The sequence below is a fragment of the Callorhinus ursinus genome, unplaced genomic scaffold, assembly GCF_003265705.2.
Source record: "Callorhinus ursinus isolate GAN/ISIS: 27379988/994484 unplaced genomic scaffold, GSC_fseal_2.0 scaffold16, whole genome shotgun sequence".
In the NCBI taxonomy this organism is placed as follows: Eukaryota; Metazoa; Chordata; class Mammalia; order Carnivora; family Otariidae; genus Callorhinus; species Callorhinus ursinus.
The window spans coordinates 34,295,000-34,308,643 of NW_027397078.1; the positions used below are offsets into that span (position 1 = coordinate 34,295,000).

At 41.5% G+C, this 13,644-nt stretch overlaps 1 long non-coding RNA gene across 1 annotated transcript in view; it reads right to left on the reverse strand.

Moving 5' to 3' along the window:
- Positions 1 to 2,894: 2,894 nt before the first annotated feature.
- Positions 2,895 to 13,644, reverse strand: part of LOC112812554 (uncharacterized) — a 149,686-nt gene continuing 138,936 nt past the window's right edge. Inside the window, exon 6 of the long non-coding RNA XR_012381105.1 lies at positions 2,895 to 3,806. This is a non-coding gene — a long non-coding RNA (uncharacterized lncRNA). The remainder of the gene's footprint in view (positions 3,807 to 13,644) is intronic.

Consider the following 13,644-nt stretch of genomic DNA (forward strand, 5'->3'; position numbering starts at 1 on the left):
CCATACTGTCTTGATGATTACAGCTTTGTAATAGAACTTGAAGTCTGGAATTGTGATGCTACCAGCTTTGCTTTGCTTTTTCAACATTCTTCTGGCTATTCGGGGTCTTTTCTGGTTCCATACAAGTTTTAGGATTATTTGTTCCATTTCTTTGAAAAAAAGTTGATGGTATTTTGATAGGGATTGCATTAAATGTGTAGATTGCTCTAGGTAGCATAGACATTTTCACAATATTTGTTCTTCCAATCCTCCACATGAAATTTTAAATCTCAAGAATGTTCTAGAGAGAATAGAGAAACTCCCTGGTGCTCTGTTGTGAGGGGGCGGGGGGGGTTAGTCTTTTCCTGAACTGGCCACCTTTCTAATGCGTCTGAATTGTCACAGGGTACCTTCAAACCCTCATCTGATGGACAGATTAAATAAAAAGCCAAACTGCTGTACCTGAAGACCATTTCACCCTTTCTTTAGTAAGGAGAGCAGAAATGAAACTTTCTTTCCACACCTAAGTGATGTGAGGTTTGATGTACACGTTATCCTTAGCAGATTCTATTCCTTCTGCCTGCCTGCTCCCATGTGCTTTTAGCTCTGAACCTCCTTCCTGAAAATATGTCATTTTCATTTGTCGCCAGAAACAAAACCTTTTACCCTTGTTTTTCCAGGCTTAAATATCAGATGTGTTGGTTAGTTTTGTCAGCAAACAATGAAGTGGTAAGCAGGTACTGAGGGCTAGGAAAGATCACAGGGTCTGGAGACCAAGACGCAGATCCTCACAGAGGCTCGGTGGCCCTGGGTGTGATGGAACAATGACTCTTACTTTTGTATTTATGCCACACTTCTAAACACACACACACATACACAATAGCTTCCAGTAAAAACACACATAAAGTTGGGTGCGTACAATAGCAGCAGAAAATGAAAATTGTACAAAGGCAGAGAAGCTGAATATGCAAGCCACATAGGTTAATACTTGTACTGTCAATAAATGGAAAATTTTAACCTGGGCAAAAATGTAAGCAGGTCAGTTACACATGAAGCTTCTTAGTTTACAGAGGCGATTGCTCTTACTGCTAAAATCTAGATCCTTTATTCATGAGACCTTGAATTACACATTATGCAATGATTTAAATAGTTTTACAAAAAATCAAGAACGTTGTGGTCAAATGGCTATTTAGCACGAATATAGGCCAAGAACAGGTTCTAAAATGGAGATTGTTAACCAATATCACAGATATTTTTTTTTTAAGATTTTATTTATTTACTTGACAGGGCGAGAGAGCATAAGCAGGGGAAACAGTAGAGGGAGAGGGAGAAGAATCCCTTGGCAGGGAGCCTGATGCGGGGCTCAATCCCAGGACCCGGGATCATGACCTGAGCTGAAGGCAGACGCTTAACCATGTGAACCACCCAGGCACCCCTATCACAGATATTTTCTTATCAATGATACAGTTATTGCCAGTATCTCAGAAGTTCATGTTCTCATGCCCACACTGAAAGTACAATTGCTATTAGAACTCAGGCATCTCTTGGATGGCTCAGTGCATTAAGCGTCTGACTCTCGGTTTTGGGTCAGGTCATGATCTCAGGGTCCAAAGATGGAGCCCTGCATCGGGCTCTGAGCTCTGCTCAGAGTCTGCTTGAGATTTTCTCTCTCCCTCTGCCCCTCCCCCCTGCTCACATGTGCTCTCCCTCTCTCTAAAATAAATAAATAGAAATCTTTAAAAAAAAAAAAAAAAGAATTCAGGCAGCTCTTGTTTCTAATGCTTTAATTAAGAAGCATATATGTTGCTGTATCGAAATATTTTGCTAACTGAATTTTAGTGTAAGTGGTTTTCTTTGTAACTCCATGCACTTTGGCATTTTGTTTATGCATTTAAATGCTCACTCTGGGCAAGGTCCTATGGGCTTCACCAGACCACCAATGGGCTCTGAAGCACAGAAAAAAAAATCAGACGCCTGCTCCAAAGAGGTAAGATACTAACCTAACATGCTAGAGAACTTTCTGATGATCTAACTTGAGCCAAGTATAGGCTTGGAAAATCTAAAAGGGAGATAAGATAGTTTGTCTCTTAAATCGTAAACCTTTCTGCTAAAAAAAAAAAAAAAAAAAAAAAATCCCACGATCTTGAGTATTTGCTCAAGTTATGAAGAGCAATCAGAGAGTGAGATTCAAGGGGCCCTGCGCCCCGCTTTTTAAATTGTATCCTATTCACTGAGTGACTAAAACTTGAACATTTTCCTTTGCCTGTGTGAGTATGGCCTTTGCCATCTTTATCTGAAATAATTTCCTCCTGAATTAAGGTATGAAAGGGCAACCAATCAGCTGAGTAATGGGAAAATGGCCCCAGAGTGGGCCAGATCCTGATGTTATCGGTTATATTTCAATATCATACATCACATGTCATCTTGGGCCTCCTACTGCTTCTGTAATCCTCTCGAGCATCCTTCAGCTACATTCTGGCGCCCCTCTGGAAGGCTGGAATGTCCCATCACTCCTGTTTACATGGCCCTCTTCCCACAGAACCTCCTTACACTGCCCTACCCCAACATCTGCTGGAGCAAGACTTACAGTACTTCACTCTCTTATCACTGAGCATTTTTCCAGCATCAAACATTATTTGTCTCTCAAAGTATTATAATCCTGGCTCTATCCTACTTAATATTTTTTGCAGGAAATATTTAAGTACCTTTTTATTAAAGTATAACATACATAAGGAAAAATGAACACGTTATACGTGGAAGCTTGATGAATTTTTGCCAAGTGAACATACCTGTGTAAACCGCACCCAGAGGGAGAAACTGAACATCACCAATACCCCAGGAGCTATCCTGTGACCCCTTCCTGGCCCTGGGCACCCCCCCCGCCCCACCAACAGTAATCACAAGGTTGACCTCTAACAGCACAGATTAGTTTTTCCTGTTTTTTCATACTTTATAGAAAGGAAATCGTCAAGTATCACATTTGTGTCTGGTTTCTTTCGCTCAACACTGTTTGTGGGATTTGGGTTTTACTGGAAAATTTTAAACTCCAAAGTTTAATTCTTGTTTATCCCTTTTGAAGGTTAGTGTATGGTATGGGGAAAAGAACAAAAATATTTCTTTTAGAAAAATTGACTCTCAGGGGACCCAAGAATCCAACCCTCATAGTTTAGACAGTACTATTTTTTACTTGTTCTGTGCTTTTTCTTAGAAATTGAGCCCTGATTATCATTCTGTTTCCTGTCCAGAGTTAGCGCTGAGTACAATGAAGCTATGGGCTATACTGGACGCCTTGCACAGAAATTGTATCTGAGCTCTTGAAAGCAGTTATACTTAGAACTTAGACCTCACTGGGGCGCCTGGGTGGTTCAGTCGTTAAGTGTCCGCCTTCGGCTCAGGTCATGATCCCAGAGTCCCGGGATCAAGACCCACGTTGGGCTCTCTGCTCAGCAGGGAGTCTGCTTCTCCCTCTCACGCTCCCTCTGTGCTCTCTCACTCTCTCTCTCACAAATAAATAAATAAAATCTTAAAAAAAAAAAAAGAAAGAAAAAGAAGAACTTAGACCTTACTAACATTCAAAGCCACCCAGAACATCATAGCTGCACATTTAAAGCAAACCAGGGTGTACTGCAGTTATTACTTGTTTAGAATCCTTTCTCGTGGCTGCTTCTCTGTGTTACATGCCTTGTGACGTAGATGAGCAGAATCAACACGGGACAGTGGGAAGAGAGCTGAGCAAGGGATAGAAGACTCCTGTTTTGTTCCAAACGTGGGCTCATCCAGCTGGGTCCCATTGATTCTTTGAGCTTCGGTTGCCCTCATCTCTCAAGCTTGAAGAAAAGAACAAGACGATGTGTAAGAAAGGCTTTACAGACTGTTTCGTGCCGCACACAGTTGCGAGCTCCCCATATCACTGCACACTCCTTCCACGCTTGCTGTTCTTACTCAGATTTGATTCCTTCTGTCTGCTTACCGATTCTTTTTCATGACCTTCTCTCTGCTTGACTGCTCACTTTCCATTCCTACCTATACTTCGAGACCTAGCTCAAAGTATGACGTGTTTGTGAAATTTCTGCCATATGTGCGCCCACCGCTTTCTCTCCCTTCTTTGGACTCCTTTTATTTATCCCCATGGATAATGTTTCCTCTTTGTTTTCTTTTCTCAAATAGGTTATGCATTCCATTAAAATATATATATACACACACATACATATTTTTATATATATATATATATATATATATATATATATTGGGTTTTTCGGTGGGTCCACCATCTTAAAAAGGACATGGCAGGCATTTCATGCATAGTGTTCATTGCTTGTATTTAAAAAGATGGGACAAAATCAATGGTGTGCTGGCAAAAGCCCTAGTTTGTAGCATTTGCTGATTTCCATGGTGTAAATACTTCCACCATGGCCGATTTCAAGCTACCAACATGATGTCAATCAACTCACAAAATTCCTGCATTTTTAAGAATTAGACCTTATGGGCCAGTGTGAGCTGGCTCCAGTACCCAACTCGACAAAATGCTCTATATAAGAAGTCCTTTCCAAAGAAACATCATAACCTTCCTCCTGATTCATAAGAAAATCTGATATTCGATTTTATAAAAGTCATTCTCTTACTTCCTTAATCTCCCAAGAGAAGGTTGGATATGCGCATTTTTAAGAATAGTTTAACATGGACAGATGCTACAAGCCAATGCCTAATTTTTCAGAAGCATCTTGCTCTGTCTGTCAAGTGTGGCAAACACCATAAAGTGATTCATCTGTATCATGTGTGTGACTTCGTGTCACCTTAATTAGAAATGCCACTCTTCTAACCATAGCACTGTGTTGCAATTTTAATCTGAAAAATGAAAATGTTCCCACAGTGGAAAATTTATTTCCAACATGCTGCGGCTTTGAGTAGAAGGCTCTCAGTTGGTGAGGTGCAGGAGAATGGTCTTGAAGCTGGAGGAAATTGCTCAGAGCTCCAGGGTGGCATGGGAAGGAGGTCAGGACACCAGGGAGACTTCCTAAAAAGAAAGATACCAAAAAGCAACCAAAGACCCTATGTATTCCTTGAGTGTTTTGAGAGGTCTTGTACTAAAGTCTCAACAATATGCTTAAAATCTTACAGTAATCATCCGGCTGGCAGAAAAACACATTTCATAAAAACAAACAAACATATGAAGTTCATTTTTAACAATCCACATCTCTATAGAGAAAGCAATCTGCTTTGGTGAGGTCAGAAGAGTCTCAAAAGCATCAAATAAGATTCATCCAAGATATGATAAATTTGGACTTTTTACCTAACCTGACCAGATCTTTGGAAATTTACTATCTCTGGGTCACAGGAAAGAGTGAGGTGAAATGCACATGAGCATATGTACAAAGGCCATATGAAGGAATAATTGAATGCTATGCTAGTTGAGCCCTGGTCCTTTGTTTTCTGAGACAGAACTAGGAACTGACCTACATACCAATCATTTATTTTCTTTTTTTCCTGAATTAAAAATGAGTTCACTGTACAAAAGTGGCTGGTTTCCACACCAAGGGGGCGGGGAGGGAAGGGAAATCAAGGGAATGATACAAATGGTTTGCATTCAAAGGGCCTCTGTAAACAATGAAAAGCAATTCTCTGGAACTGCAGAACTCAAAATAAATAAAGCATGTGGGCATTTTGGGTGGAAATTGTAGGGGTTTGAGATGTTGAAGCCCCAGCTCACAGTAATTCAAAATGTGACCTTATTTAGAAATAAGATCTTTATAGATGTAATTAGTTAAGATGGTGTCATACTCAAAAATGTTCAACAAAATACCAGCAAACCCAACTCAAGAGCCCACCATGACCAAGCGGGATTTATTCCTGGAATATAAGAGTGGTTCAGCATATGAGAATTCATCAATGTAATATAACACATTGATCGAATACGGGACAAAAACCACATGATCATTTCAATCGATGCAGGAAAAGCATTTGACAAGACCCAAAGCCCTTTCATGATAAAAAAAAAAAAACACTCAGCATACCAGGAGTAGAAGGAAACTTCCTCCACATAATAAAAACCCCATATGAAAACTCCCATTGCTAACACCATACACAGTAGTAAAAGAAAAAATTTCCTCTAAGATCATGAACAAGATAAGAACGCTCTCTTTTGCTACTTTTACTCAACATAGTATTGGAAGTCCCAGCCAGAGAAATTAGGCAAGAAAAAGAAAGAAAAGGCATTCAAATTGGACAGGAAGAAGTAAAATTATCTTTGTTTGCAGGACCTGAGCTTATATGGGAAAACACTGAAGAACCCCACAAAGAAGTGTTAGAAATAATAAATGATTTAGCAAAGTTGCAAGATACAAAGTGAATGCGCTAAAACCAATTGTGTTTCGATGCACTGACAGTTAAAAAAGAAAATCTAAAAATATTTACAATAGCATTGAAAATAACAAAATACTTAGGAATAAACTTAACCAAGGAGGTGAAAGACTTATACATGGAAAACTATAAAACATTGCTGTAAGAAATTAAAGACATAAGTAAATGGAAAGACATCTGTGTTCATGGATTGAAAAACTTAGTATTAATGTGTTAATACTATCCAAAGCAATCTGAAAATTCAACGCAAGCCCTATCAAAATCCCAATTGCACTTTTTGCAGACCAAAAAAAAAAATCCATCCTAAAATTCATGTGAAATCTCAAGGGACTGCAATCAGTCGAAACAATCTTGAAAAAGTTGGAGGTCTCACACCTTGTGATTTCAAAACATATTTGAAACCTATAGTAATCAAAAGAGTGTGGTACTGGCATAAAGACAGACCTGTAAGCCAATGCAATAGGATAGAAAGCCCCCAAATAAACCCTCAGATAGGTGGTCAAATGGTCTTCCACATAGGCGCCAAAACCATTTGATGGGGAAAGGGTATTCTTTTCAACCAAAATGCTGGGAAAACTGGATAGCCACATGCAAAAGAGTGAAGTTGAACCTTTCTCTTATACCATATAAAAAAATTAACTAAAAGTAGATTAAAGACCTGAACTTAAGACTCAAAACTGTAAAACTCCCAGAAGAAAATAAAAGGGTACAGGAAGAGACACCCCAAAATGTGCCATTTTGACATAAAGATCATTTTGAGTTAAAAGTAATAAAAAGCCAGCGGATGCAGGGTGCAGGAAAGGTGCTCTGCCTCCCCATGGCTGCCTACATTTACATTGGAAAGGAGAGCCTGCAACAGAAGGGAAGTATGAACAGAGGCCCCTTTTATGGAAGGAACTCATCTGCATAATAGAACAATCTTGTTTTTCCAAACATCTCCTTTCACCTTCTTGCTAATGAGCTTTCTCCCCTTTGTATCAGCAGACCCCAACACTTTTCCTTAGCTCATATAAGCTTCGCATCACCTCATGGTATTCAGAATCTCATGTTGTGTGGATTCCCTGTATCTATGCTATTAAATCTGATTTTCTCCTGTTAATCTGTCTCATGTCAATTTGATTCTGAGTTCTACTCTTAGCCGAAGGACCTTGAATGGCAGAGGACATGGTCTTCCTCCCTGACAAAAGCATAAAGCTAAGAACCTCGTGACTTCGGATTTGACAATGATTTCTTGGAAATGACACCAAAAGTACTGAAAACAAAAGCAATAATAGACAAACGAGACTCTACCAAACTTAAGAGCGTTTGTGTATCACTCTTTTTTTGTGGTGCCTTGGAGGCAGTAGGCAGCTTTAGGATAAAGATGAACATCTCTTTCCCAGATACTGGCTGCCGGAAACTCAGTAAAGTGAATAATGAATGCAAACTTCGTACCTTTTATGAGAAGCAGATGAGCGCTGGGTGTTACGCAACTAATGAATCATTGAACACTACATCAAAAACTAATGATGTACTACTATATGTTGGCTAACTGAACTTAAATTTTAAAAAATTTAAAAAAAAGAAGAAGGATATGGCTACAGAAGTTGCTGCTGCTGCTCTGGGTGAAGAATAGAAGGGTTACGTGCTCCAAATCAGTGGTGGCAATGAGAGACAAAGCTTCCCCAGGAAGCGGGGTGTCTTGACCCACGGCCATGTCCACCTGTGCCTGAGTAGGGGCATTCACGCTACAGACCAAGGAGGACTGGAGGAAGAAAGCACAAATCTGCTCAGGGTGGCACTGTGGATATCAATCTCAATGTTCTCAGCTTGGTCATTGTGAAAAAAGACGACAAGGATATTCCTGGACTCACTGATTCTACTGTGTTCCATCACCCAGGGCCCAAAAGAGCCAGCAGAATCCACAGACTTTTCGATCTCTCTAGAGGTGATGTCCACCAGTATGTTGTGAGAAAGCCCCTAAACAAAGACAGTAAGAAACCTAGAACCAAAGTGACCAAGATTCAGCGTCTTGTTATTCCACGTGTCCACCAATGCAAATGACGGTGTATCACTCTGAAGAAACAGCGCACTAAGAAAAATAAGGAAGAGGCTGCAGAATATGCCACACTTTTGGCTAAGAGAATGAAGGAGGACAAAGGAAAACGCCAGAAACAGATTGCCAAGAGATGGGGGCTGTCCTCTCCGAGAGCTTCTACCTCCAAGTCTGAGTCTGGTCAAAAAGGATTTTCTAAGAGTGACAAATCAAGAAGATCAGACATCAACAAACCAACCAACCAACAGAACAAAGCTGGTCTATCCAAGGGCATAATCAACAAAGTGAAAAGGCAACCTATGGGAGAAAATCTTTGCAAATTATCTATCTGATAAAGGGGTGAATAAATAGAACATAGGACTTCAACTCAATAAGAATAACAACAAATGAATACCGTGATTTAAAAATGGCCGAAAGACTTGGACATTTCTCCAAATCACTAACAAGCACATGACAAGATGCTCAACATCACTCATCCATTAGAGAAATGCACATCAACACCATAATGAGATACCACCTCACACCCATTATGATGGCTTTAAAAAAAAAAAAAACAAATACTAGTGAGGATGTGGAGTAATTGAAACCCTTGTGCCCTGCTGACAAGACGGTAAAATGGTGCAAGCAGTACGAAAGGGTAGGACAAGTCCTCCGAAAATTAAATCTAGAACTACTACATGATCCAGTAATTCCACTACCGGGTGTATATCTAAGAGAATTGCAAGCAAGGTCTCAAAGATTACGTGTTCTGAGGAAAACAGACTGTTCTGTTTTGATCGGGCCCACGGAGGACCTGAAGCTTCTGGCCAACAGCCCCCCTGGAACTGAGGCGAGCCGATAACCACATGGGGGAGGGAGCCTGCAAGCTGATCCTCCAGCCCCAGCCCACTGTTCAGGGGACTGCAGCCCTGGTCAACAGCCTGACCGCAACCTCATGAGCGTCCAAGAGCCATCACCCAGCTAAGGTGCTCTTGACTTCCTGATTCACAGACGTGGTGAGATAACAGATGTTTGCTGGTTTAAACTATGATTTGGGGGAGTTTGTTATGTTCGTATACAAAACGAACAGATAACCATAGCGCTAACGTCATGAATGGAACGAAGACATTTAAACATTACTGCAGAGACCCATCCCTGTTTTTCAACTTGGGCTGCTACTGTACATTTATGGGGAAAAGAAAGAGTTCATTGTTTAAAGTGCTTTTTAAATGTACATAAGCATGGTTGTTTAATAGTGGTGGGAATGTCATAATCAAATATCAAAACTAGAACACACAGAGGATTACATGGGATCACATCAGCATGTGACCACTGATGTTCGAAGGACCAAAACATTGTCAACTATTTTGACTAACTGAAGAAGGCTGGCCTCATATGCCCTAGCAATATTTTCATTTTATATTCAAGATATTCAGATTATATGCTGTACTCCTCACTAGGATTGCATGCTCCAGATCACAGAACATTGCCTCCCCTCATCATGATGTAAGAACATTCTATTTCTCTGCAATTACAATTTTCAGGAGTGGCAGCTGCTGAATAATCATAGGAAAATTGCTTTAGTGCTCTTCCATAAAATCTACATGTTCCCAAACCCGGATTTGTTGAGATTGTAACCCCATGGCTTAAAGATGTGCATGATCTAAATGTGTTTTATAAGATTTCCTCTGAATACCTTGGCTGCTTTACAGCATCGGGCAAAGGGAATATTAGTGTTCTGTGAATTACCTATTTGGCCAATTTTTTTTTTTATTTGCCCAAAACTGTCATTTAAAAAAAAAATATAGAATGTGTAGGTCCTCCTTAAAATGAAAGGTTGGAACAGATGATAGATAATTAAGGTCCATTTTATAGACTGTAAGTGTATCTAAGAAGGGACTCAAGGACCTAAAATGAGGAGTCTTAGGGCTGGTCTAGAAGCCCTCTGATCACCTAGTGTGTGGCCTTCTGGGGAGGGGCCAACTCTCCCAAATAGTCAGAATGGGAAGCAGACTGACCCTGAATAAGATACAGGTTATGCTGCTACGGATAGAATCAATGATAGGAATGTTCTGGAATCCAGGTTATTTGTTGTGGTTCCCTAGCAGGCAGGTTGATTTTTTTCTGAGTAAAGACGGAAGAGAACCTTTGGGCAGAACCATTGGCGTGTGGCCAATCCATGCAGCAGGCATGTGTATGTGGGGTGTGTGGATCTGAGAAGGAGGAGCCCCCTTTGAGGACCACGTTATATAAGCACATAGACCCCAGTGAGGGGACAGTCAATGCTGGATAAGTTGGAAGGGATGTCTCTAGGCTCCCTCCTATTGATACGTGCCATGTTTGAGGAATCTGAACCTTAGAAGCCCACAGAGAAGAGTCTCTGTCAAGAAGCAACGAAAAGGGGTGCCAAGATGACTCAGTCGGAAGAACACGCGACTCTTAATCTCACGGTCATGAGTTCAAGCCCCACATTGGGTGTAGAGATTACTAAAAATAAATAAATAAATAAACTTAGGAAAAAGAGAGAGAAAGAGAGAAGCAATTAAACAAGGAGGAAACACACCAGCTATTTTAAAAGAGAGTTTAGTGAAATAGGTATTAGAGGACTGAGAAGTCATGGAGGGAAGACTGTAGTGACATGGAAGTAGTCACTGCTCCTGGAAGCAATGGTCACTCCCAGGCCTACAGGCGCAAAGAGAAGTTGGGGCTATCAGAACCCCAAATCTATCAGCAGAGGCCTGTAGAGCCAGGCTCCAGACCTCTGAGGAAGCAGCTGCTAGTTGGCTGGTGTTGGTACCTTTAAGGGGATGGAGAATAATACTGGAAATTGGAACCAACTATTCCTGGAAGCAACAGCTACAGGGCAAGGAAGCATGGCCAGGGTGACCCTGGCAGGACCAGCAAGCAAATGGGAAGAAGTCACGTCCTCTGTCCCTCGTGCTTCTCTCCCCAGCTAGCACCCTTACTGGCACAGCCGAACAGGGAGACAGATGGCAAAGGGGCCATGAGGTTTGCAGAGTTCCAGCCCCAGCATCAGAGGGCAGAGTACAGAAGGCAGGGCCTGAGCTGAGAGACTATGGTTTAATAACTAGTCTAAGGAGAAAATACACAAAAGAGGGGCCTGTGGCCTGGGGAGATCTCGGAGCAAAGGGCAGCGGGATTGACCGGAGAGAGAGTAGCAGGGAGCCAGGGAATGGACTCTCCTGTGAACAATATTGAAGCCAGGGACTAGAGTCGGGGGTGGGGGGGTCAGTGGAAGGCACAGGGGGCCAGGGAGAGTTGGGGCATTTGGCTCAGGCCTCGAAGTTGGGTTTGGATGGGGCTCAATGTCAGCCATTGTTCAGTGGAGGAGTTTGTAAGGGAGCAGGGTTAAGTCCTCATCTATTTACGTAGGCCACTGAGAAAAAGCAGTTCCTGTACTTAGGTGTAGCTCAGAAACTAATCTTGAAACACTTAACTTGCATTCATCCAGTGGTGTTGGAAGTTAGATACTAAAATGCAATGAAACATGATGAAGAGCTTCCTGCTTTGTCACCAGGTAAAATAGGAAGTGGCTATCCACTTGTTTTCTGGAGTTGAGTGAATGGCAGTGGGTGAGTAACAGAATCTATGACACACGTATCACATTTTGTACTGTAATACGCATTTACGTGCCTTGGCAGAGAGTTGGTGAAGCACTACTTTAAAGATTTATTCATTATTATTTGAGAGAGAGAGCGAGCGAACGAGTATGGGGGTGGGGTGGGGGGTGGGCAGAGGGAGAGGGAGAGAATCTCAAGCAGACTCCCCGCTGAGTGTAGAGCCACATGAGAGGCTCAACAAGGGGCTCAACCCCACGACCCTGAGATCATGACCTGAGCCGAAATCAAGAGTTGGACACTTCACCCACTGAGCCAGCCAGGTGCCCTGGTGAAGTACTACTTTAATACTTCCCTCAAATTCCACCTCTCAGACCCTGCATGGCCACGCTCAGTGTGCCCAAGTGGTCCCTGGTCTCTTTGTTTGCTCCCCCATGATCCCTTGCACCACTCTGAACCTCCCTAGTTTGTGGCCCTAACGCCCCACCCCTCTCTCCTTACAACGAAGCAAAGTTTCCACTTAGGGAAAGACTCATTGCTGGGTTTCTTGTAGAATCAAGATATCAAGTCACTACCTAAGTGGGTCTCCCCTCTTTCCCCTGGATTTAATACCATGGAAGGGGCAGGAAGATCCATTTAAGAGAAACGTGTGATTATTTTCCAGCATCACTGATTCTGCTAAAGTAGATTCTAAAGAGAACTACCCATAGCCATAGCTTCAAAAGATGCAAGAGGTTTTGATGCCAAGAAAAAAAAAAAAAAGATGCTTTTATGACCCAAATAGGATGAGTCGTAAAGACACCACTACAGCTCCAAACTAGGATCAGAACTGGACCAAACTGATGACAATGAAAAAAATATTGCAAAAGATTCTAAATTATCTCCTGGATTTTGTTTTACTCAATGACGTCCTCTTTTAAGCTCTCAGATCTGCTTTTCAATATTTATGTCTTAACAAAATGTTTTTATAAAGTACAAATGGAGAGCCATGTGGTCGCAACAAAGCTCCCCTAGGGTCAGCATACCTAATTTCAAGGCAAGTTCCTAAGAGAAAAATAGCCTTTGAGTTTCGAGTTTGCAGTCTTAAAGATTCAAATTAATGATAATAATGCACATAAAAGCATGTTGACAATATTGTTCTCTCTTTTATTCCTGGCTGTTTCCAAAGCAATCCCAACTAGTAATTTTTCGTATTCATAGTTAGGCTTACAGCTAGGTCCATGCCATGTGTCTTTCTCAGACTAACCCAGAAAGTAATTATAAACTCTGTCACCTTTGAGCAATAAGGTTGGGCTGTGTTTCATCCTAACATCTAGCATTTATCATCTCCAGGGGATGTATAAACTTGTACTCGAAACCACCTGCCACGCCTGTGAATAAGCCTTTTCCTCATCTGCAGCCTGTTGGGTTGGGACTTGTAACTGGAAGGCAGATTTAGGCTCAATCAAGCTTGATCCAAAAAAGGACTACAAAATAGTCTCTTGTAATTTTCCTTTTAAAGTCTTCCAGCTGGGGTCTTGGCCTGCTGTTTATGTATCAAAGCTCCTGAAAGCATTTCCATTTCAAGCTTTTTACCTTTTAATTTGGTCCTAGATTTCCCATGAAATAAACCTGTCCAAGAGTTTTATGTGGATGGTGACCAACCATGCCAGGTTCCTGGGACTTGGGACTTCAGGGCTAAAACTGGGTAAGCCGGTCAGCCGGCAGATGGCTGGT